The sequence below is a fragment of the Bufo bufo genome, chromosome 4 (genome assembly GCF_905171765.1).
Source record: "Bufo bufo chromosome 4, aBufBuf1.1, whole genome shotgun sequence".
Taxonomy (NCBI): domain Eukaryota; kingdom Metazoa; phylum Chordata; class Amphibia; order Anura; family Bufonidae; genus Bufo; species Bufo bufo.
This window is the reverse complement of record NC_053392.1, coordinates 20,669,512-20,693,845: the sequence shown is the minus strand read 5'-3', so window position 1 is coordinate 20,693,845 and position 24,334 is coordinate 20,669,512. Positions and strand designations below refer to the sequence as shown.

Here is a 24,334-nt window from a genome sequence, read left to right as displayed (position 1 = left end):
AGGAGTAGGAAGGTTTGTGGAGAAACACGCTATAAAACAGTGAAAGGACTGTGTTGGCCGGGAATCGAACCCGGGTCAACTGCTTGGAAGGCAGCTATGCTCACCACTATACCACCAACGCCCACACTTGTGGTAAGCTTTACATTCTATTTTTTGTCTTTCTAGTTTATCTAGGTTTTAATAAGATTAGGACAAAGCTTAGAAATCCACCAAAGGCAAGGAGCTATGCCTTAGCAAGGAATCACACCTGGATCCACTGCTTGGGAAGCAGCTATGCTCACCACTACAACAACAATGACCAAAACGCAGTTCTACTTCTCTTCTTTTGACAAACTAGCTTTTTCTAAGCCTTAAAACCCCAGGAAGCTGGCTATGCTCACCATTATACCACCATTATACAGTAAAATCTCAAAATCCTTTAAAAGTCGGGAAGAGATGCATTTGCCGGAAGTCAAACTCGGCTCCAGTGCTTTTATAAGACAGCTTGGCTCACCACGATACCTCCAACATACACAACTCAGCTAGTTTTTCTATGAAATATTTTTTCCAAGTCTTAAGGTGGTCATACACATCGGTTGATGCTTGGACAAACAATCATCTGGTGACTATCGGGTGCAAATATTCAGCATGGCCGACTTGTTTTCTGAAAATAGCGGTCTGTCGTCGGTTGGCTAAAAGGATCGGTCCTTGTTAAATTTCTCCCAACTAACGAACTTTTTGGTTGAATCCTCCATTCTGATCAATTTTAGCCTAACGTGTACTCAGAAACCATTAACCTATGGCAGTTGTTCTGATATGACAACTTAAGAAATTCTCCATTAGGGATCATCAACCTCCGACCCTGTTTCTAGAACTACAACTCACAAAATTCTCATTTCACTTCTATGGGATTTACAAAATGAGCCGAGCATGGCTGGAGTTGTAGCTTTATAGCAGCTGGAGTGACAAAGGTCAATGAGCTCTGGGGCATGGGTACCTTTGAACTGAACACACAAGGATGACGCTTAGCAACACACAAATTAAGAAAACCTATGCGTTGGCCGGGAATCGAACCCGGGTCAACTGCTTGGGAAGCAACTATGTTCACCACTATACCACCAATGCCCACAGCAACCTTCAATTTCTTTGACAGACTTCATTTTCTAAGTCCAGAATGAACATTTAAGGAGTAGGAAGGTTTGTGGAGAAAAATGACAAAAAGCTTTCAAATCCCCAAAACAGAGAAAAGAGGTGCGCTGAATGGGCATCGGACACTGCTTCATTGTTTAAAAGGAAACTTTGTGTTCCACTATGCCACCAATGCCCCAAAACTCAGCTATAATTAATTTTCTTTCGCATTCTAGTTTTTCTAAGTTTTAAAATCTGTGGAAGGAAGTAATATCACCAACCCCATAACTCGTCTCTACTTGTTTTCCTTTGACGCTGTAGTATATTTTCGCCTTGAAATGCTTGAAAAGCAGCTATGCACAAGTAACACTCACAAGTCAGCTCAGAGTTTGCTTCTGCACGTTAGTTTTTCAAAGTGTTAAGTAAACGGATGAAGAGGATGGGGATTTTTGAGGAAAGATGATGACACGCTATAAAACAGTGAAAAGACTGCGTTGGCCGGGAATCAAACCCAGGTCAACTGCTTGGAAGGCAGCTATGCTCAGCACTATACCACCAACGCCCACACTTGTGGTAAGCTTTACATTCTATTTTTTGTCTTTCTAGTTTATCTAGGTTTTAATAAGATTAGGACAAAGCTTAGAAATCCACCAAAGGCAAGGAGCTATGCCTTAGCAAGGAATCACACCTGGATCCACTGCTTGGGAAGCAGCTATGCTCACCACTACAACAACAATGACCAAAACGCAGTTCTACTTCTCTTCTTTTGACAAACTAGCTTTTTCTAAGCCTTAAAACCCCAGGAAGCTGGCTATGCTCACCATTATACCACCATTATACAGTAAAATCTCAAAATCCTTTAAAAGTCGGGAAGAGATGCATTTTTCCGGAAGTCAAACTCGGCTCCAGTGCTTTTATAAGACAGCTTGGCTCACCACGATACCTCCAACATACACAACTCAGCTAGTTTTTCTATGAAATATTTTTTCCAAGTCTTAAGGTGGTCATACACATCGGTTGATGCTTGGACAAACAATCATCTGGTGACTATCGGGTGCAAATATTCAGCATGGCCGACTTGTTTTCTGAAAATAGCGGTCTGTCGTCGGTTGACTAAAAGGATCGGTCCTTGTTAAATTTCTCCCGACTAACAAACTTCGAACCAGGGTCAACTGCTTGGGAAGCAGCTATGCTCACCACATACCACCAACGCCCACAGCAACCTTTAATTTCTTTGACTTTGACAGACTTCATTTTCTAAGTCCAGAATTAACATTTAAGGAGTAGAAAGGTTTGTGGAGAAAAATGACAAAAAGCTTTCAAATCCCCAAAACAGAGAAAAGAGGTGCGCTGAATGGGCATTGGACACTGCTTCATTGTTTAAAAGGAAACTTTGTGCTCCACTATGCCACCAATGCCCCAAAACTCAGCTATAATTAATTTTCTTTCGCATTCTAGTTTTTCTAAGTTTTAAAATCTGTGGAAGAAAGTAATATCACCAACCCCATAACTCGTCTCTACTTGTTTTCCTTTGACGCTGTAGTATATTTTCGCCTTGAAATGCTTGGAAAGCAGCTATGCACAAGTAACACTCACAAGTCGGCTCAGAGTTTGCTTCTGCACGTTAGTTTTTCAAAGTCTTAAGTAAACGGATGAAGAGGATGGGGATTTTTGAGGAAAGATGATAACACGCTATAAAACAGTGAAAGGACTGCGTTGGCCGGGAATCAAACCAAGGTCAACTGCTTGGAAGGCAGCTATGCTCAGCACTATACCACCAACGCCCACACTTGTGGTAAGCTTTACATTCTATTTTTTGTCTTTCTAGTTTATCTAGGTTTTAATAAGATTAGGACAAAGCTTAGAAATCCACCAAAGGCAAGGAGCTATGCCTTAGCAAGGAATCACACCTGGATCCACTGCTTGGGAAGCAGATATGCTCACCACTACAACAACAATGACCAAAATGCAGTTCTACTTCTCTTCTTTTGACAAACTAGCTTTTTCTAAGCCTTAAAACCCCAGGAAGCTGGCTATGCTCACCATTATACCCCCAACTTCCACAACTCAGCTCTACGTTTGCTTTGACACGTTAGTTTTTCTAGTTCAGACATTTCTTGGAGGACAGCTATTCACCACTATACCACAAAGGCCCACAACTCAGCTGAACTTCTTTTGCATTTACACACTACATTTTATTTTCTAAGTCTTTAAAAAACGGATGGGGGTGTTTACAATAAAATCTCAAAATCCTTTAAAAGTCTGGAAGAGATGCATTTGCCGGAAGTCCAATTCGGCTCCAGTGCTTTTATAAGACAGCTTGGCTCACCACGATACCTCCAACATACACAACTCAGCTAGTTTTTCTATGAAATATTTTTTCCAAGTCTTAAGGTGATCATACACATCGGTTGATGCTTGGACAAACAATCATCTGGTGACTATCGGGGGCAAATATTCAGCATGGCCGACTTGTTTTCTGAAAATAGCGGTCTGTCGTCGGTTGGCTAAAAGGATCGGTCCTTGTTTTAATTTCTCCCGACTAACAAACTTTTTGGTTGAATCCTCTATTCTGATCAATTTTAGCCTAACGTGTACTCAGAAACCATTAACCTATGGCAGTTGTTCTGATATGACAACTTAAGAAATTCTCCATTAGGGATCATCAACCTCCGACCCTGTTTCTGGAACTACAACTCACAAAATTCTCATTTCACTTCTATGGGATTTACAAAAAGAGCCGAGCATGGCTGGAGTTGTAGCTTTATAGCAGCTGGAGTGACAAAGATCAATGAGCTCTGGGGCATGGGTATTTTTAAACTGAACACACAAGGATTACACTTAGCAACACACAAATTAAGAAAACCTATGCATTGGCCCGGAATTGAACCTGGGTCAATTGCTTGGGAAGCAACTATGCTCGCCACTATACCACCAACGCCCACAGCAACCTTCAATTTCTTTGACTTTGACAGACTTCATTTTCTAAGTCCAGAATGAACATTTAAGGAGTAGGAAGGTTTGTGGAGAAACACGCTATAAAACAGTGAAAGGACTGCGTTGGCCGGGAATCGAACCCGGGTCAACTGCTTGGAAGGCAGCTATGCTCACCACTATACCACCAACGCCCACACTTGTGGTAAGCTTTACATTCTATTTTTTTGTCTTTCTAGTTTATCTAGGTTTTAATAAGATTAGGACAAAGCTTAGAAATCCACCAAAGGCAAGGAGCTATGCCTTAGCAAGGAATCACACCTGGATCCACTGCTTGGGAAGCAGCTATGCTCACCACTACAACAACAATGACCAAAACGCAGTTCTACTTCTCTTCTTTTGACAAACTAGCTTTTTCTAAGCCTTAAAACCCCAGGAAGCTGGCTATGCTCACCATTATACCACCATTATACAGTAAAATCTCAAAATCCTTTAAAAGTCGGGAAGAGATGCATTTGCCGGAAGTCAAACTCGGCTCCAGTGCTTTTATAAGACAGCTTGGCTCACCACGATACCTCCAACATACACAACTCAGCTAGTTTTTCTATGAAATATTTTTTCCAAGTCTTAAGGTGGTCATACACATCGGTTGATGCTTGAAAAAAACAATCATCTGGTGACTATCGGGTGCAAATATTCAGCATGGCCGACTTGTTTTCTGAAAATAGCGGTCTGTCGTCGGTTGGCTAAAAGGATCGGTCCTTGTTAAATTTCTCCCGACTAACAAACTTTTTGGTTGAATCCTCCATTCTGATCGATTTTAGCCTAACGTGTACTCAGAAACCATTAACCTATGGCAGTTGTTCTGATATGACAACTTAAGAAATTCTCCATTAGGGATCATCAACCTCCGACCCTGTTTCTGGAACTACAACTCACAAAATTCTCATTTCACTTCTATGGGATTTACAAAAAGAGCCGAGCATGGCTGGAGTTGTAGCTTTATAGCAGCTGCAGTGACAAAGATCAATGAGCTCTGGGGCATGGGTATTTTTGAACCTTCAATTTCTTTGACTTTGACAGACTTCATTTTTTAAGTCCAGAATGAACATTTAAGGAGTAGGAAGGTTTGTGGAGAAACATGCTATAAAACAGTGAAAGGACTGCATTGGCCGGGAATCGAACCCGGATCAACTGATTGGAAGGCAGTTATGCTCACCACTATACCACCAACGCCCACACTTGTGGTAAGCTTTACATTCTATTTTTTGTCTTTCTAGTTTATCTAGGTTTATCTTAGGTTCCACCTGTCTGAGTCAGTACTGGTGGTGAGAATCTCACCCGTCAATCACTGTAGTTAATTCTCATTACACATTGGATTGAGAAAGCGCTTTCTAAAGGACAACTCTATTGCGGTTTCCAGGAGCAACTGAATTGCGGGTTTCTCTGGACACACTACAGTGATTGACGGGTGAGATTCTCACCACCAGTACTGACTCAGACAGGTGGAACACCCATTCTAATCAGAGAAACCTGACGCAGCTCTGCAGTGTGTTACAACGAAGCTCCTCCGTCCACAGTCGGGTGGACATACCATTGCTAGTAGACAAACCTAGCAGATTTTGATTGCGCTACTGAAAGACAAGTTCACCCCGGATCTCTACCACGTGGGATGCCACGGTGAGAGCAGGACTGTAAGTGAGTAATCTGGTGCTGTTGCAAAAGTATCGGCACATTACTGTGGATACATCTATATTTCTGCTCAATTATCTTGCCACATTCGTTGCGGCTGACTTTGTTGAAATCTATTATACTCCTGGGAAATTGTGCGGACCAAGCCGATTCCCAGGCTCTATGCTCCAATAGTAAAAGACTGTTTTCTAGGAATACAATCATCAGTGGGATGCAACAAGTTACCTATTACTGCTGATTCTCCAGAGACTTATTATATATATTCACTAATCATATATATTCACTAATTAATTGTACACTATATATATTTATTTATTTAATATATTTATCTTATAGGTATTTCACTATATGCACTATTTGTTAATGTTTTATACCATGCACTATCACTACTAATTTTGATATTCACATTTTTTGTTCATTTATTTATTTAAATATATATTCTGGAGATATATCTGCTGCATCACTGTTCTAGATAACAGAATTATATTAGTTCTTTCATACATGCCGGACTGGATTTCCAGTTTCTATTAGCTATAACAGTGGATAAATTGCCATTTTAATATATATTTTATGTGAATTTTAAACATTTTGAATTGGGGACACAGCTCTGGTTAGGTCTCATTGCCCATTGCGTATGGTTATAATATTATCGCTACCCATCCGCTTTTATACTGTCTTAAATAAACTAATAAATTGATATATTATTAATATATTGCTTGAGTCGCTTTGCCTATCTTGTGAACTGGATATATGAGTGCCCATTCTATTGTTATTACTATTGTTTTTCAGTGATTGGGTACAACACCTGTTTGGTGCACCTGGCCATCTTAAATCGGAGGTGAGCCGTCCTTAACCCTTTGTTTCTTTAATAAGATTAGGACAAAGCTTAGAAATCCACCAAAGGCAAGGAGCTATGCCTTAGCAAGGAATCACACCTGGATCCACTGCTTGGGAAGCAGCTATGCTCACCACTACAACAACAATGACCAAAACGCAGTTCTACTTCTCTTCTTTTGACAAACTAGCTTTTTCTAAGCCTTAAAACCCCAGGAAGCTGGCTATGCTCACCATTATACCACCATTATACAGTAAAATCTCAAAATCCTTTAAAAGTCGGGAAGAGATGCATTTGCCGGAAGTCAAACTCGGCTCCAGTGCTTTTATAAGACAGCTTGGTTCACCACGATACCTCCAACATACACAACTCAGCTAGTTTTTCTATGAAATATTTTTTCCAAGTCTTAAGGTGGTCATACACATCGGTTGATGCTTGGACAAACAATCATCTGGTGACTATCGGGTGCAAATATTCAGCATGGCCGACTTGTTTTCTGAAAATAGCGGTCTGTCGTCGGTTGGCTAAAAGGATCGGTCCTTGTTAAATTTCTCCCGACTAACAAACTTTTTGGTTGAATCCTCCATTCTGATCGATTTTAGCCTAACGTGTACTCAGAAACCATTAACCTATGGCAGTTGTTCTGATATGACAACTTAAGAAATTCTCCATTAGGGATCATCAACCTCCGACCCTGTTTCTGGAACTACAACTCACAAAATTCTCATTTCACTTCTATGGGATTTACAAAAAGAGCCGAGCATGGCTGGAGTTGTAGCTTTATAGCAGCTGGAGTGACAAAGATCATTGAGCTCTGGGGCATGGGTATTTTTGAACTGAACACACAAGGATGACACTTAGCAACACACAAATTAAGAAAACCTATGCGTTGGCCGGGAATCAAAACCGGGTCAACTGCTTGGGAAGCAGCTATGCTCGCCACTATACCACCAACGCCCACAGCAACCTTCAATTTCTTTGACTTTGACAGACTTCATTTTCTAAGTCCAGAATGAACATTTAAGGAGTAGGAAGGTTTGTGGAGAAACACGCTATAAAACAGTGAAAGGACTGCGTTGGCCGGGAATCGAACCCGGGTCAACTGCTTGGAAGGCAGCTATGCTCACCACTATACCACCAACGCCCACACTTGTGGTAAGCTTTACATTCTATTTTTTGTCTTTCTAGTTTATCTAGGTTTTAATAAGATTAGGACAAAGCTTAGAAATCCACCAAAGGCAAGGAGCTATGCCTTAGCAAGGAATCACACCTGGATCCACTGCTTGGGAAGCAGCTATGCTTACCACTACAACAACAATGACCAAAACGCAGTTCTACTTCTCTTCTTTTGACAAACTAGCTTTTTCTAAGCCTTAAAACCCCAGGAAGCTGGCTATGCTCACCATTATACCACCATTATACAGTAAAATCTCAAAATCCTTTAAAAGTCGGGAAGAGATGCATTTGCCGGAAGTCAAACTCGGCTCCAGTGCTTTTATAAGACAGCTTGGCTCACCACGATACCTCCAACATACACAACTCAGCTAGTTTTTCTATGAAATATTTTTTCCAAGTCTTAAGGTGGTCATACACATCGGTTGATGCTTGGACAAACAATCATCTGGTGACTATCGGGTGCAAATATTCAGCATGGCCGACTTGTTTTCTGAAAATAGCGGTCTGTCGTCGGTTGGCTAAAAGGATCGGTCCTTGTTAAATTTCTCCCGACTAACAAACTTTTTGGTTGAATCCTCCATTCTGATCGATTTTAGCCTAACGTGTACTCAGAAACCATTAACCTATGGCAGTTGTTCTGATATGACAACTTAAGAAATTCTCCATTAGGGATCATCAACCTCCGACCCTGTTTCTGGAACTACAACTCACAAAATTCTCATTTCACTTCTATGGGATTTACAAAAAGAGCCGAGCATGGCTGGAGTTGTAGCTTTATAGCAGCTGGAGTGACAAAGATCATTGAGCTCTGGGGCATGGGTATTTTTGAACTGAACACACAAGGATGACACTTAGCAACACACAAATTAAGAAAACCTATGCGTTGGCCGGGAATCGAACCCCGGTCAACTGCTTGGGAAGCAGCTATGCTCGCCACTATACCACCAACGCCCACAGCAACCTTCAATGTCTTTGACTTTGACAGACTTCATTTTCTAAGTCCAGAATGAACATTTAAGGAGTAGGAAGGTTTGTGGAGAAACACGCTATAAAACAGTGAAAGGACTGCGTTGGCCGGGAATCGAACCCGGGTCAACTGCTTGGAAGGCAGCTATGCTCACCACTATACCACCAACGCCCACACTTGTGGTAAGCTTTACATTCTATTTTTTGTCTTTCTAGTTTATCTAGGTTTTAATAAGATTAGGACAAAGCTTAGAAATCCACCAAAGGCAAGGAGCTATGCCTTAGCAAGGAATCACACCTGGATCCACTGCTTGGGAAGCAGCTATGCTCACCACTACAACAACAATGACCAAAACGCAGTTCTACTTCTCTTCTTTTGACAAACTAGCTTTTTCTAAGCCTTAAAACCCCAGGAAGCTGGCTATGCTCACCATTATACCACCATTATACAGTAAAATCTCAAAATCCTTTAAAAGTCGGGAAGAGATGCATTTGCCGGAAGTCAAACTCGGCTCCAGTGCTTTTATAAGACAGCTTGGCTCACCACGATACCTCCAACATACACAACTCAGCTAGTTTTTCTATGAAATATTTTTTCCAAGTCTTAAGGTGGTCATACACATCGGTTGATGCTTGGACAAACAATCATCTGGTGACTATCGGGTGCAAATATTCAGCATGGCCGACTTGTTTTCTGAAAATAGCGGTCTGTCGTCGGTTGGCTAAAAGGATCGGTCCTTGTTAAATTTCTCCCGACTAACAAACTTTTTGGTTGAATCCTCCATTCTGATCGATTTTAGCCTAACGTGTACTCAGAAACCATTAACCTATGGCAGTTGTTCTGAATGGTTGATGCTTGGACAAACAATCATCTGGTGACTATCGGGTGCAAATATTCAGCATGGCCGACTTGTTTTCTGAAAATAGCGGTCTGTCGTCGGTTGGCTAAAAGGATCGGTCCTTGTTAAATTTCTCCCGACTAACAAACTTTTTGGTTGAATCCTCCATTCTGATCGATTTTAGCCTAACGTGTACTCAGAAACCATTAACCTATGGCAGTTGTTCTGATATGACAACTTAAGAAATTCTCCATTAGGGATCATCAACCTCCGACCCTGTTTCTGGAACTACAACTCACAAAATTCTCATTTCACTTCTATGGGATTTACAAAAAGAGCCGAGCATGGCTGGAGTTGTAGCTTTATAGCAGCTGGAGTGACAAAGATCATTGAGCTCTGGGGCATGGGTATTTTTGAACTGAACACACAAGGATGACACTTAGCAACACACAAATTAAGAAAACCTATGCGTTGGCCGGGAATCGAACCCGGGTCAACTGCTTGGGAAGCAGCTATGCTTGCCACTATACCACCAACGCCCACAGCAACCTTCTTTTTTTTTACTTTGACAGACTTCATTTTCTAAGTCCAGAATGAACATTTAAGGAGTAGGAAGGTTTGTGGAGAAACACGCTATAAAACAGTGAAAGGACTGCGTTGGCCGGGAATCGAACCCGGGTCAACTGCTTGGAAGGCAGCTATGCTCACCACTATACCACCAACGCCCACACTTGTGGTAAGCTTTACATTCTATTTTTTGTCTTTCTAGTTTATCTAGGTTTTAATAAGATTAGGACAAAGCTTAGAAATCCACCAAAGGCAAGGAGCTATGCCTTAGCAAGGAATCACACCTGGATCCACTGCTTGGGAAGCAGCTATGCTCACCACTACAACAACAATGACCAAAACGCAGTTCTACTTCTCTTCTTTTGACAAACTAGCTTTTTCTAAGCCTTAAAACCCCAGGAAGCTGGCTATGCTCACCATTATACCACCATTATACAGTAAAATCTCAAAATCCTTTAAAAGTCGGGAAGAGATGCATTTGCCGGAAGTCAAACTCGGCTCCAGTGCTTTTATAAGACAGCTTGGCTCACCACGATACCTCCAACATACACAACTCAGCTAGTTTTTCTATGAAATATTTTTTCCAAGTCTTAAGGTGGTCATACACATCGGTTGATGCTTGGACAAACAATCATCTGGTGACTATCGGGTGCAAATATTCAGCATGGCCGACTTGTTTTCTGAAAATAGCGGTCTGTCGTCGGTTGGCTAAAAGGATCGGTCCTTGTTAAATTTCTCCCGACTAACAAACTTTTTGGTTGAATCCTCCATTCTGATCGATTTTAGCCTAACGTGTACTCAGAAACCATTAACCTATGGCAGTTGTTCTGATATGACAACTTAAGAAATTCTCCATTAGGGATCATCAACCTCCGACCCTGTTTCTGGAACTACAACTCACAAAATTCACATTTCACTTCTATGGGATATTTACAAAAGAGCGAGCATGGCTGGAGTTGTAGCTTTATAGCAGCTGGAGTGACAAAGATCATTGAGCTCTGGGGCATGGGTATTTTTGAACTGAACACACAAGGATGACACTTAGCAACACACAAATAAGAAAACCTATGCGTTGGCCGGGAATCGAACCCGGGGTCACATGCTTGGGAAGCAGTCTATGCTGCCACTATACCACAACGCCCACAGCAACCTTCTTTTTTTTGACTTTGACAGACTTCATTTTCTAAGTCCAGAATGAACATTTAAGTTAAGGAGTAGGAAGGTTTGTGGAGAAACACGCTATAAAACAGTGAAAGGACTGCGTTGGCCGGGAATCGAACCCGGGTCAACTGCTTGGGAAGCAGCTATGCTTGCCACTATACCACCAACGCCCACACTTGTGGTAAGCTTTACATTCTATTTTTTGTCTTTCTAGTTTATCTAGGTTTTAATAAGATTAGGACAAAGCTTAGAAATCCACCAAAGGCAAGGAGCTATGCCTTAGCAAGGAATCACACCTGGATCCACTGCTTGGGAAGCAGCTATGCTCACCACTACAACAACAATGACCAAAACGCAGTTCTACTTCTCTTCTTTTGACAAACTAGCTTTTTCTAAGCCTTAAAACCCCAGGAAGCTGGCTATGCTCACCATTATACCACCATTATACAGTAAAATCTCAAAATCCTTTAAAAGTCGGGAAGAGATGCATTTGCCGGAAGTCAAACTCGGCTCCAGTGCTTTTATAAGACAGCTTGGCTCACCACGATACCTCCAACATACACAACTCAGCTAGTTTTTCTATGAAATATTTTTTCCAAGTCTTAAGGTGGTCATACACATCGGTTGATGCTTGGACAAACAATCATCTGGTGACTATCGGGTGCAAATATTCAGCATGGCCGACTTGTTTTCTGAAAATAGCGGTCTGTCGTCGGTTGACTAAAAGGATCGGTCCTTGTTAAATTTCTCCCGACTAACAAACTTCGAACCAGGGTCAACTGCTTGGGAAGCAGCTATGCTCACCACATACCACCAACGCCCACAGCAACCTTTAATTTCTTTGACTTTGACAGACTTCATTTTCTAAGTCCAGAATTAACATTTAAGGAGTAGAAAGGTTTGTGGAGAAAAATGACAAAAAGCTTTCAAATCCCCAAAACAGAGAAAAGAGGTGCGCTGAATGGGCATTGGACACTGCTTCATTGTTTAAAAGGAAACTTTGTGCTCCACTATGCCACCAATGCCCCAAAACTCAGCTATAATTAATTTTCTTTCGCATTCTAGTTTTTCTAAGTTTTAAAATCTGTGGAAGAAAGTAATATCACCAACCCCATAACTCGTCTCTACTTGTTTTCCTTTGACGCTGTAGTATATTTTCGCCTTGAAATGCTTGGAAAGCAGCTATGCACAAGTAACACTCACAAGTCGGCTCAGAGTTTGCTTCTGCACGTTAGTTTTTCAAAGTCTTAAGTAAACGGATGAAGAGGATGGGGATTTTTGAGGAAAGATGATAACACGCTATAAAACAGTGAAAGGACTGCGTTGGCCGGGAATCAAACCAAGGTCAACTGCTTGGAAGGCAGCTATGCTCAGCACTATACCACCAACGCCCACACTTGTGGTAAGCTTTACATTCTATTTTTTGTCTTTCTAGTTTATCTAGGTTTTAATAAGATTAGGACAAAGCTTAGAAATCCACCAAAGGCAAGGAGCTATGCCTTAGCAAGGAATCACACCTGGATCCACTGCTTGGGAAGCAGATATGCTCACCACTACAACAACAATGACCAAAATGCAGTTTACTTCTCTTCTTTTGACAAACTAGCTTTTTCTAAGCCTTAAAACCCCAGGAAGCTGGCTATGCTCACCATTATACCCCCAACTTCCACAACTCAGCTCTACGTTTGCTTTGACACGTTAGTTTTTCTAGTTCAGACATTTCTTGGAGGACAGCTATTCACCACTATACCACAAAGGCCCACAACTCAGCTGAACTTCTTTTGCATTTACACACTACATTTTATTTTCTAAGTCTTTAAAAAACGGATGGGGGTGTTTACAATAAAATCTCAAAATCCTTTAAAAGTCTGGAAGAGATGCATTTGCCGGAAGTCCAATTCGGCTCCAGTGCTTTTATAAGACAGCTTGGCTCACCACGATACCTCCAACATACACAACTCAGCTAGTTTTTCTATGAAATATTTTTTCCAAGTCTTAAGGTGATCATACACATCGGTTGATGCTTGGACAAACAATCATCTGGTGACTATCGGGGGCAAATATTCAGCATGGCCGACTTGTTTTCTGAAAATAGCGGTCTGTCGTCGGTTGGCTAAAAGGATCGGTCCTTGTTTTAATTTCTCCCGACTAACAAACTTTTTGGTTGAATCCTCCATTCTGATCGATTTTAGCCTAACGTGTACTCAGAAACCATTAACCTATGGCAGTTGTTCTGATATGACAACTTAAGAAATTCTCCATTAGGGATCATCAACCTCCGACCCTGTTTCTGGAACTACAACTCACAAAATTCTCATTTCACTTCTATGGGATTTACAAAAAGAGCCGAGCATGGCTGGAGTTGTAGCTTTATAGCAGCTGGAGTGACAAAGATCATTGAGCTCTGGGGCATGGGTATTTTTGAACTGAACACACAAGGATGACACTTAGCAACACACAAATTAAGAAAACCTATGCGTTGGCCGGGAATCGAACCGGGTCAACTGCTTGGGAAGCAGCTATGCTTGCCACTATACCACCAACGCCCACAGCAACCTTCTTTTTTTTTGACTTTGACAGACTTCATTTTCTAAGTCCAGAATGAACATTTAAGGAGTAGGAAGGTTTGTGGAGAAACACGCTATAAAACAGTGAAAGGACTGCGTTGGCTGGGAATCGAACCCGGGTCAACTGCTTGGAAGGCAGCTATGCTCACCACTATACCACCAACGCCCACACTTGTGGTAAGCTTTACATTCTATTTTTTGTCTTTCTAGTTTATCTAGGTTTTAATAAGATTAGGACAAAGCTTAGAAATCCACCAAAGGCAAGGAGCTATGCCTTAGCAAGGAATCACACCTGGATCCACTGCTTGGGAAGCAGCTATGCTCACCACTACAACAACAATGACCAAAACGCAGTTCTACTTCTCTTCTTTTGACAAACTAGCTTTTTCTAAGCCTTAAAACCCCAGGAAGCTGGCTATGCTCACCATTATACCACCATTATACAGTAAAATCTCAAAATCCTTTAAAAGTCGGGAAGAGATGCATTTGCCGGAAGTCAAACTCGGCTCCAGTGCTTTTATAAGACAGCTTGGCTCACCACGATACCTCCAACATACACAACTCAGCTAGTTTTTCTATGAAATATTTTTTCCAAGTCTTAAGGTGGTCATACACATCGGTTGATGCTTGGACAAACAATCATCTGGTGACTATCGGGTGCAAATATTCAGCATGGCCGACTTGTTTTCTGAAAATAGCGGTCTGTCGTCGGTTGGCTAAAAGGATCGGTCCTTGTTAAATTTCTCCCGACTAACAAACTTTTTGGTTGAATCCTCCATTCTGATCGATTTTAGCCTAACGTGTACTCAGAAACCATAAACCTATGGCAGTTGTTCTGATATGACAACTTAAGAAATTCTCCATTAGGGATCATCAACCTCCGACCCTGTTTCTGGAACTACAACTCACAAAATTCTCATTTCACTTCTATGGGATTTACAAAAAGAGCCGAGCATGGCTGGAGTTGTAGCTTTATAGCAGCTGCAGTGACAAAGATCAATGAGCTCTGGGGCATGGGTATTTTTGAACCTTCAATTTCTTTGACTTTGACAGACTTCATTTTTTAAGTCCAGAATGAACATTTAAGGAGTAGGAAGGTTTGTGGAGAAACATGCTATAAAACAGTGAAAGGACTGCATTGGCCGGGAATCGAACCCGGATCAACTGATTGGAAGGCAGTTATGCTCACCACTATACCACCAACGCCCACACTTGTGGTAAGCTTTACATTCTATTTTTTGTCTTTCTAGTTTATCTAGGTTTATCTTAGGTTCCACCTGTCTGAGTCAGTACTGGTGGTGAGAATCTCACCCGTCAATCACTGTAGTTAATTCTCATTACACATTGGATTGAGAAAGCGCTTTCTAAAGGACAACTCTATTGCGGTTTCCAGGAGCAACTGAATTGCGGGTTTCTCTGGACACACTACAGTGATTGACGGGTGAGATTCTCACCACCAGTACTGACTCAGACAGGTGGAACACCCATTCTAATCAGAGAAACCTGACGCAGCTCTGCAGTGTGTTACAACGAAGCTCCTCCGTCCACAGTCGGGTGGACATACCATTGCTAGTAGACAAACCTAGCAGATTTTGATTGCGCTACTGAAAGACAAGTTCACCCCGGATCTCTACCACGTGGGATGCCACGGTGAGAGCAGGACTGTAAGTGAGTAATCTGGTGCTGTTGCAAAAGTATCGGCACATTACTGTGGATACATCTATATTTCTGCTCAATTATCTTGCCACATTCGTTGCGGCTGACTTTGTTGAAATCTATTATACTCCTGGGAAATTGTGCGGACCAAGCCGATTCCCAGGCTCTATGCTCCAATAGTAAAAGACTGTTTTCTAGGAATACAATCATCAGTGGGATGCAACAAGTTACCTATTACTGCTGATTCTCCAGAGACTTATTATATATATTCACTAATCATATATATTCACTAATTAATTGTACACTATATATTTTTTATTTAATATATTTATCTTATAGGTATTTCACTATATGCACTATTTGTTAATGTTTTATACCATGCACTATCACTACTAATTTTGATATTCACATTTTTTGTTCATTTATTTATTTAAATATATATTCTGGAGATATATCTGCTGCATCACTGTTCTAGATAACAGAATTATATTAGTTCTTTCATACATGCCGGACTGGATTTCCAGTTTCTATTAGCTATAACAGTGGATAAATTGCCATTTTAATATATATTTTATGTGAATTTTAAACATTTTGAATTGGGGACACAGCTCTGGTTAGGTCTCATTGCCCATTGCGTATGGTTTAATATTATCGCTACCCATCCGCTTTTATACTGTCTTAAATAAACTAATAAATTGATATATTATTAATATATTGCTTGAGTCGCTTTGCCTATCTTGTGAACTGGATATATGAGTGCCCATTCTATTGTTATTACTATTGTTTTTCAGTGATTGGGTACAACACCTGTTTGGTGCACCTGGCCATCTTAAATCGGAGGTGAGCCGTCCTTAACCCTTTGTTTCTTTAATAAGATTAGGACAAAGCTTAGAAATCCACCAAAGGCAAGGAGCTATGCCTTAGCAAGGAATCACACCTGGATCCACTGCTTGGGAAGCAGCTATGCTCACCACTACAACAACAATGACCAAAACGCAGTTCTACTTCTCTTCTTTTGACAAACTAGCTTTTTCTAAGCCTTAAAACCCCAGGAAGCTGGCTATGCTCACCATTATACCACCATTATACAGTAAAATCTCAAAATCCTTTAAAAGTCGGGAAGAGATGCATTTGCCGGAAGTCAAACTCGGCTCCAGTGCTTTTATAAGACAGCTTGGTTCACCACGATACCTCCAACATACACAACTCAGCTAGTTTTTCTATGAAATATTTTTTCCAAGTCTTAAGGTGGTCATACACATCGGTTGATGCTTGGACAAACAATCATCTGGTGACTATCGGGTGCAAATATTCAGCATGGCCGACTTGTTTTCTGAAAATAGCGGTCTGTCGTCGGTTGGCTAAAAGGATCGGTCCTTGTTAAATTTCTCCCGACTAACAAACTTTTTGGTTGAATCCTCCATTCTGATCGATTTTAGCCTAACGTGTACTCAGAAACCATTAACCTATGGCAGTTGTTCTGATATGACAACTTAAGAAATTCTCCATTAGGGATCATCAACCTCCGACCCTGTTTCTGGAACTACAACTCACAAAATTCTCATTTCACTTCTATGGGATTTACAAAAAGAGCCGAGCATGGCTGGAGTGACAAAGATCAATGAGCTTTGGGGCATGGGTATTTTTGAACTGAACACACAACTGCTTGGGAAGCAGCTATGCTCGCCACTATACCACCAACGCCCACAGCAACCTTCAATTTTTTTGACTTTGACAGACTTCATTTTCTAAGTCCAGAATGAACATTTAAGGAGTAGGAAGGTTTGTGGAGAAACACGCTATAAAACAGTGAAAGGACTGTGTTGGCCGGGAATCGAACCCGGGTCAACTGCTTGGAAGGCAGCTATGCTCACCACTATACCACCAACGCCCACACTTGTGGTAAGCTTTACATTCTATTTTTTGTCTTTCTAGTTTATCTAGGTTTTAATAAGATTAGGACAAAGCTTAGAAATCCACCAAAGGCAAGGAGCTATGCCTTAGCAAGGAATCACACCTGGATCCACTGCTTGGGAAGCAGCTATGCTCACCACTACAACAACAATGACCAAAACGCAGTTCTACTTCTCTTCTTTTGACAAACTAGCTTTTTCTAAGCCTTAAAACCCCAGGAAGCTGGCTATGCTCACCATTATACCACCATTATACAGTAAAATCTCAAAATCCTTTAAAAGTCGGGAAGAGATGCATTTGCCGGAAGTCAAACTCGGCTCCAGTGCTTTTATAAGACAGCTTGGCTCACCACGATACCTCCAACATACACAACTCAGCTAGTTTTTCTATGAAATATTTTTTCCAAGTCTTAAGGTGGTCATACACATCGGTTGATGCTTGGACAAACAATCATCTGGTGACTATCGGGTGCAAATATTCAGCATGGCCGACTTGTTTTCTGAAAATAGCGGTCTGTCGTCGGTTGGCTAAAAGGATCGGTCCTTGTTAAATTTCTCCCAACTAACGAACTTTTTGGTTGAATCCTCCATTCTGATCAATTTTAGCCTAACGTGTACTCAGAAACCATTAACCTATGGCAGTTGTTCTGATATGACAACTTAAGAAATTCTCCATTAGGGATCATCAACCTCCGACCCTGTTTCTAGAACTACAACTCACAAAATTCTCATTTCACTTCTATGGGATTTACAAAATGAGCCGAGCATGGCTGGAGTTGTAGCTTTATAGCAGCTGGAGTGACAAAGGTCAATGAGCTCTGGGGCATGGGTACCTTTGAACTGAACACACAAGGATGACGCTTAGCAACACACAAATTAAGAAAACCTATGCGTTGGCCGGGAATCGAACCCGGGTCAACTGCTTGGGAAGCAACTATGTTCACCACTATACCACCAATGCCCACAGCAACCTTCAATTTCTTTGACAGACTTCATTTTCTAAGTCCAGAATGAACATTTAAGGAGTAGGAAGGTTTGTGGAGAAAAATGACAAAAAGCTTTCAAATCCCCAAAACAGAGAAAAGAGGTGCGCTGAATGGGCATCGGACACTGCTTCATTGTTTAAAAGGAAACTTTGTGTTCCACTATGCCACCAATGCCCCAAAACTCAGCTATAATTAATTTTCTTTCGCATTCTAGTTTTTCTAAGTTTTAAAATCTGTGGAAGGAAGTAATATCACCAACCCCATAACTCGTCTCTACTTGTTTTCCTTTGACGCTGTAGTATATTTTCGCCTTGAAATGCTTGAAAAGCAGCTATGCACAAGTAACACTCACAAGTCAGCTCAGAGTTTGCTTCTGCACGTTAGTTTTTCAAAGTGTTAAGTAAACGGATGAAGAGGATGGGGATTTTTGAGGAAAGATGATGACACGCTATAAAACAGTGAAAAGACTGCGTTGGCCGGGAATCAAACCCAGGTCAACTGCTTGGAAGGCAGCTATGCTCAGCACTATACCACCAACGCCCACACTTGTGGTAAGCTTTACATTCTATTTTTTGTCTTTCTAGTTTATCTAGGTTTTAATAAGATTAGGACAAAGCTTAGAAATCCACCAAAGGCAAGGAGCTATGCCTTAGCAAGGAATCACACCTGGATCCACTGCTTGGGAAGCAGCTATGCTCACCACTACAACAACAATGACCAAAACGCAGTTCTACTTCTCTTCTTTTGACAAACTAGCTTTTTCTAAGCCTTAAAACCCCAGGAAGCTGGCTATGCTCACCATTATACCACCATTATACAGTAAAATCTCAAAATCCTTTAAAAGTCGGGAAGAGATGCATTTTTCCGGAAGTCAAACTCGGCTCCAGTGCTTTTATAAGACAGCTTGGCTCACCACGATACCTCCAACATACACAACTCAGCTAGTTTTTCTATGAAATATTTTTTCCAAGTCTTAAGGTGGTCATACACATCGGTTGATGCTTGGACAAACAATCATCTGGTGACTATCGGGTGCAAATATTCAGCATGGCCGACTTGTTTTCTGAAAATAGCGGTCTGTCGTCGGTTGACTAAAAGGATCGGTCCTTGTTAAATTTCTCCCGACTAACAAACTTCGAACCAGGGTCAACTGCTTGGGAAGCAGCTATGCTCACCACATACCACCAACGCCCACAGCAACCTTTAATTTCTTTGACTTTGACAGACTTCATTTTCTAAGTCCAGAATTAACATTTAAGGAGTAGAAAGGTTTGTGGAGAAAAATGACAAAAAGCTTTCAAATCCCCAAAACAGAGAAAAGAGGTGCGCTGAATGGGCATTGGACACTGCTTCATTGTTTAAAAGGAAACTTTGTGCTCCACTATGCCACCAATGCCCCAAAACTCAGCTATAATTAATTTTCTTTCGCATTCTAGTTTTTCTAAGTTTTAAAATCTGTGGAAGAAAGTAATATCACCAACCCCATAACTCGTCTCTACTTGTTTTCCTTTGACGCTGTAGTATATTTTCGCCTTGAAATGCTTGGAAAGCAGCTATGCACAAGTAACACTCACAAGTCGGCTCAGAGTTTGCTTCTGCACGTTAGTTTTTCAAAGTCTTAAGTAAACGGATGAAGAGGATGGGGATTTTTGAGGAAAGATGATAACACGCTATAAAACAGTGAAAGGACTGCGTTGGCCGGGAATCAAACCAAGGTCAACTGCTTGGAAGGCAGCTATGCTCAGCACTATACCACCAACGCCCACACTTGTGGTAAGCTTTACATTCTATTTTTTGTCTTTCTAGTTTATCTAGGTTTTAATAAGATTAGGACAAAGCTTAGAAATCCACCAAAGGCAAGGAGCTATGCCTTAGCAAGGAATCACACCTGGATCCACTGCTTGGGAAGCAGATATGCTCACCACTACAACAACAATGACCAAAATGCAGTTCTACTTCTCTTCTTTTGACAAACTAGCTTTTTCTAAGCCTTAAAACCCCAGGAAGCTGGCTATGCTCACCATTATACCCCAACTTCCACAACTCAGCTCTACGTTTGCTTTGACACGTTAGTTTTTCTAGTTCAGACATTTCTTGGAGGACAGCTATTCACCACTATACCACAAAGGCCCACAACTCAGCTGAACTTCTTTTGCATTTACACACTACATTTTATTTTCTAAGTCTTTAAAAAACGGATGGGGGTGTTTACAATAAAATCTCAAAATCCTTTAAAAGTCTGGAAGAGATGCATTTGCCGGAAGTCCAATTCGGCTCCAGTGCTTTTATAAGACAGCTTGGCTCACCACGATACCTCCAACATACACAACTCAGCTAGTTTTTCTATGAAATATTTTTTCCAAGTCTTAAGGTGATCATACACATCGGTTGATGCTTGGACAAACAATCATCTGGTGACTATCGGGGGCAAATATTCAGCATGGCCGACTTGTTTTCTGAAAATAGCGGTCTGTCGTCGGTTGGCTAAAAGGATCGGTCCTTGTTTTAATTTCTCCCGACTAACAAACTTTTTGGTTGAATCCTCCATTCTGATCGATTTTAGCCTAACGTGTACTCAGAAACCATTAACCTATGGCAGTTGTTCTGATATGACAACTTAAGAAATTCTCCATTAGGGATCATCAACCTCCGACCCTGTTTCTGTAAGCTACAACTCACAAAATTCTCATTTCACTTCTATGGGATTTACAAAAAGAGCCGAGCATGGCTGGAGTTGTAGCTTTATAGCAGCTGGAGTGACAAAGATCATTGAGCTCTGGGGCATGGGTATTTTTGAAACTGAAACACAAGGATGACACTTAGCAACACACAAATTAAGAAAACCTATGCGTTGGGCGGGAATCAAAACCAGGTCAACTGCTTGGAAGGCAGCTATGCTCACCACTATACCACCAACGCCCACAGCAACCTTCAATTTCTTTGACTTTGACAGACTTCATTTTCTAAGTCCAGAATGAACATTTAAGGAGTAGGAAGGTTTGTGGAGAAACACGCTATAAAACAGTGAAAGGACTGCGTTGGCCGGGAATCGAACCCGGGTCAACTGCTTGGAAGGCAGCTATGCTCACCACTATACCACCAACGCCCACACTTGTGGTAAGCTTTACATTCTATTTTTTGTCTTTCTAGTTTATCTAGGTTTTAATAAGATTAGGACAAAGCTTAGAAATCCACCAAAGGCAAGGAGCTATGCCTTAGCAAGGAATCACACCTGGATCCACTGCTTGGGAAGCAGCTATGCTTACCACTACAACAACAATGACCAAAACGCAGTTCTACTTCTCTTCTTTTGACAAACTAGCTTTTTCTAAGCCTTAAAACCCCAGGAAGCTGGCTATGCTCACCATTATACCACCATTATACAGTAAAATCTCAAAATCTTTAAAAGTCGGAGGATGAGATGCATTTGCCGGAAGTCAAACTCGGCTCAGTGCTTTTATAAGGACAGCTATGGCTCACCACGATACCTCCAACATACACAACTCAGCTAGTTTTTCTATGAAATATTTTTTTCAAGTCTTAAGGTGGTCATACACATCGGTTGATGCTTGGACAAACAATTCATCTGGTGACTATCGGGTGGCAAATATTCAGCATGGCCCGACTTGTTTTCTGAAAATAGCGGTCTGTCGTCGGTTGGCTAAAAGGATCGGTCCCTTGTTAAATTTCTCCCGACTAACAAACTTTTTGGTTGAATCCTCCATTCTGATCGATTTTAGCCTAACGTGTACTCAGAAAACCATTAACCTATGGCAGTTGTTCTGATATGACAACTTAAGAAATTCTCCATTAGGGATCAACAACCTCCGACACTGTTTCTGGAACTACAACTCACAAATTCTCATTTCACTTCTTATGGGATATACAAAAAGAGCGAGCATGGCTGGAGTTGTAGCTTTATAGCAGCTGGAGTGACAAAGATCATTGAGCTCTGGGGCATGGGTATTTTTGAACTGAACACACAAGGATGACACTTAGCAACACACAAATTAAGAAAACCTATGCGTTGGCTGGGAATCGAACCCCGGTCAACTGCTTGGGAAGCAGCTATGCTCGCCACTATACCACCAACGCCCACAACAACCTTCAATTTCTTTGACTTTGACAGACTTCATTTTCTAAGTCCAGAATGAACATTTAAGGAGTAGGAAGGTTTGTGGAGAAACACGCTATAAAACAGTGAAAGGACTGCGTTGGCCGGGAATCGAACCCGGGTCAACTGCTTGGAAGGCAGCTATGCTCACCACTATACCACCAACGCCCACACTTGCTGTAAGCTTTACATTCTATTTTTTGTCTTTCTAGTTTATCTAGGTTTTAATAAGATTAGGACAAAGCTTAGAAATCCACCAAAGGCAAGGAGCTATGCCTTAGCAAGGAATCACAACTGGATCCACTGCTTGGGAAGCAGCTATGCTTACAACTACAACAACAATGACCAAAACGCAGTTCTACTTCTCTTCTTTTGACAAACTAGCTTTTTCTAAGCCTTAAAACCCCAGGAGAGCTGGCTATGCTCACCATTATACCACCATTATACAGTAAAATCTCAAAATCTTTAAAAAGTCGGGAAGATGATGCATTTGCCGGAAGTCAAACTCGGCTCCAGTGCTTTTATAAGAACGCTTGGCTCACCACGATACCTCCAACATACACAACTCAGCTAGTTTTTCTATGAAATTATTTTTTTCCAAGTCTTAAGGTGGTCTCATACACATCGGTTTGATGCTTGGACAAAACAATCATCTGGTGACTATCGGGTGCAATATTCAGCATGGCCCGACTTGTTTTCTGAAAATAGCGGTCTGTCGTCGGTTGGCTAAAAGGATCGGTCCTTGTTAAATTTCTCCGACTAACAAACTTTTTGGTTGAATCCTCCATTCTGATCGATTTTAGCCTAACGTGTACTCAGATAACCATTAACCTATGGCAGTTGTTCTGAATGAGCATCTTAAGAAATTCTCCATTAGAGGATCATGAACCTCCGACCCTGTTTTCTGGAACTACAACTCACAAAATTCTCATTTCACTTCTATGGGATTTACAAAAAGAGCCGAGCATGGCTGGAGTTGTAGCTTTATAGCAGCTGGAGTGACAAAGATCATTGAGCTCTGGGGCATGGGTATTTTTGAACTGAACACACAAGGATGACACTTAGCAACACACAAATTAAGAAAACCTATGCGTTGGCCGGGAATCAAAACCGGGTCAACTGCTTGGGAAGCAGCTATGCTCGCCACTATACCACCAACGCCCACAGCAACATTCAATGTCTTTGACTTTGACAGACTTCATTTTCTAAGTCCAGAATGAACATTTATTGAGTAGGAAGGTTTGTGGAGAAACACGCTATAAAACAGTTGAAACGACCAGGTCAACTGCTTGGAAGGCAGCTATGCTCACCACTATACACCAACGCCCACACTTGTGGTAAGCTTTACATTCTATTTTTTGTCTTTCTAGTTTATCTAGGTTTTTAATAAGATTAGGACAAAGCTTAGAAATCCACCAAAGGCAAGGAGCTATGCCTTAGCAAGGAATCACACCTGGATCCACTGCTTGGGAAGCAGCTATGCTCACCACTACAACAACAATGACCAAAACGCAGTTCTACTTCTCTTCTTTGACAAACTAGCTTTTTCTAAGCCTTAAAACCCCAGGAAGCTGGCTATGCTCACCATTATACCACCATTATACAGTAAAATCTCAAAATCCTTTAAAAGTCGGGAAGAGATGCATTTGCCGGAAGTCAAACTCGGCTCCAGTGCTTTTATAAGACAGCTTGGCTCACCACGATACCTCCAACATACACAACTAAGCTAGTTTTTCTATGAAATATTTTTTCCAATCCTTAAGGTGGTCATACACATCGGTTGATGCTTGGACAAACAATCATCTGGTGACTATCGGTGGC

General features: G+C 41.3%; 20 non-coding genes across 20 annotated transcripts; all 20 read right to left on the bottom strand.

Moving 5' to 3' along the window:
* Positions 1 to 49: 49 nt before the first annotated feature.
* On the bottom strand, positions 50 to 121 carry TRNAG-UCC. The gene has a single exon. It is a non-coding gene; the product is annotated as a tRNA-Gly (tRNA).
* A 911-nt stretch (positions 122 to 1,032) lies between these two features.
* TRNAG-CCC lies at positions 1,033 to 1,104 on the bottom strand. The gene has a single exon. It is a non-coding gene; the product is annotated as a tRNA-Gly (tRNA).
* A 493-nt stretch (positions 1,105 to 1,597) lies between these two features.
* TRNAG-UCC lies at positions 1,598 to 1,669 on the bottom strand. The gene has a single exon. It is a non-coding gene; the product is annotated as a tRNA-Gly (tRNA).
* Positions 1,670 to 3,976: 2,307 nt separating this feature from the next.
* On the bottom strand, positions 3,977 to 4,048 carry TRNAG-CCC. The gene has a single exon. It is a non-coding gene; the product is annotated as a tRNA-Gly (tRNA).
* Positions 4,049 to 4,163: 115 nt separating this feature from the next.
* TRNAG-UCC lies at positions 4,164 to 4,235 on the bottom strand. The gene has a single exon. It is a non-coding gene; the product is annotated as a tRNA-Gly (tRNA).
* A 970-nt stretch (positions 4,236 to 5,205) lies between these two features.
* TRNAG-UCC lies at positions 5,206 to 5,277 on the bottom strand. Its single transcript has one exon. It is a non-coding gene; the product is annotated as a tRNA-Gly (tRNA).
* A 2,363-nt stretch (positions 5,278 to 7,640) lies between these two features.
* Positions 7,641 to 7,712, bottom strand: TRNAG-UCC. The gene has a single exon. It is a non-coding gene; the product is annotated as a tRNA-Gly (tRNA).
* Positions 7,713 to 8,623: 911 nt separating this feature from the next.
* On the bottom strand, positions 8,624 to 8,695 carry TRNAG-CCC. Its single transcript has one exon. It is a non-coding gene; the product is annotated as a tRNA-Gly (tRNA).
* A 115-nt stretch (positions 8,696 to 8,810) lies between these two features.
* Positions 8,811 to 8,882, bottom strand: TRNAG-UCC. Its single transcript has one exon. It is a non-coding gene; the product is annotated as a tRNA-Gly (tRNA).
* A 1,134-nt stretch (positions 8,883 to 10,016) lies between these two features.
* On the bottom strand, positions 10,017 to 10,088 carry TRNAG-CCC. Its single transcript has one exon. It is a non-coding gene; the product is annotated as a tRNA-Gly (tRNA).
* A 114-nt stretch (positions 10,089 to 10,202) lies between these two features.
* TRNAG-UCC lies at positions 10,203 to 10,274 on the bottom strand. The gene has a single exon. It is a non-coding gene; the product is annotated as a tRNA-Gly (tRNA).
* Positions 10,275 to 11,375: 1,101 nt separating this feature from the next.
* Positions 11,376 to 11,447, bottom strand: TRNAG-CCC. Its single transcript has one exon. It is a non-coding gene; the product is annotated as a tRNA-Gly (tRNA).
* A 2,491-nt stretch (positions 11,448 to 13,938) lies between these two features.
* Positions 13,939 to 14,010, bottom strand: TRNAG-UCC. Its single transcript has one exon. It is a non-coding gene; the product is annotated as a tRNA-Gly (tRNA).
* Positions 14,011 to 14,978: 968 nt separating this feature from the next.
* TRNAG-UCC lies at positions 14,979 to 15,050 on the bottom strand. The gene has a single exon. It is a non-coding gene; the product is annotated as a tRNA-Gly (tRNA).
* A 2,269-nt stretch (positions 15,051 to 17,319) lies between these two features.
* On the bottom strand, positions 17,320 to 17,391 carry TRNAG-UCC. The gene has a single exon. It is a non-coding gene; the product is annotated as a tRNA-Gly (tRNA).
* A 911-nt stretch (positions 17,392 to 18,302) lies between these two features.
* Positions 18,303 to 18,374, bottom strand: TRNAG-CCC. Its single transcript has one exon. It is a non-coding gene; the product is annotated as a tRNA-Gly (tRNA).
* Positions 18,375 to 18,867: 493 nt separating this feature from the next.
* TRNAG-UCC lies at positions 18,868 to 18,939 on the bottom strand. Its single transcript has one exon. It is a non-coding gene; the product is annotated as a tRNA-Gly (tRNA).
* A 2,494-nt stretch (positions 18,940 to 21,433) lies between these two features.
* On the bottom strand, positions 21,434 to 21,505 carry TRNAG-UCC. The gene has a single exon. It is a non-coding gene; the product is annotated as a tRNA-Gly (tRNA).
* A 917-nt stretch (positions 21,506 to 22,422) lies between these two features.
* Positions 22,423 to 22,494, bottom strand: TRNAG-CCC. Its single transcript has one exon. It is a non-coding gene; the product is annotated as a tRNA-Gly (tRNA).
* A 115-nt stretch (positions 22,495 to 22,609) lies between these two features.
* TRNAG-UCC lies at positions 22,610 to 22,681 on the bottom strand. The gene has a single exon. It is a non-coding gene; the product is annotated as a tRNA-Gly (tRNA).
* Positions 22,682 to 24,334: the final 1,653 nt, after the last annotated feature.